Genomic DNA, 240 nt, shown 5'->3' on the forward strand with positions numbered 1-240 from the left:
TGTGCAGGTGTTTGGTAGGTCTGGTCATTGTGCAGGTGTTTGGTAGGTCTGGTCATGGTGCAGGTGTTTGGTAGGTCTGGTCATGGTGCAGGTGTTTGTTAGATCTGGTCATTGTGCAGGTGTTTGGTAGGTCTGGTCATTGTGCAGGTATTTGGTAGGTCTGGTCATGGTGCAGGTGTTTGGTAGATCTGGTCATGGTGCAGGTGTTTGGTAGATCTGGTCATGGTGCAGGTGTTTGGT

The 240-nt window shown here is 50.0% G+C and overlaps 1 long non-coding RNA gene across 11 annotated transcripts in view; it reads left to right on the forward strand.

Annotated features, from left to right (window-relative positions):
- Positions 1-240, forward strand: part of LOC106511975 (uncharacterized) — a 7,039-nt gene that overhangs the window by 5,573 nt on the left and 1,226 nt on the right. For 8 of the 11 annotated variants that reach the window (XR_001309590.1, XR_001309592.1, XR_001309587.1 and 5 more), the window contains one exon: positions 8-231. This is a non-coding gene — a long non-coding RNA (uncharacterized LOC106511975). The remainder of the gene's footprint in view (positions 1-7; positions 232-240) is intronic. The other 3 variants (XR_001309588.1, XR_001309585.1, XR_001309584.1) reach the window with 3 other exon arrangements.

This window comes from Austrofundulus limnaeus, unplaced genomic scaffold, assembly GCF_001266775.1.
Source record: "Austrofundulus limnaeus strain Quisiro unplaced genomic scaffold, Austrofundulus_limnaeus-1.0 Scaffold3723, whole genome shotgun sequence".
Taxonomy (NCBI): Eukaryota; Metazoa; Chordata; class Actinopteri; order Cyprinodontiformes; family Rivulidae; genus Austrofundulus; species Austrofundulus limnaeus.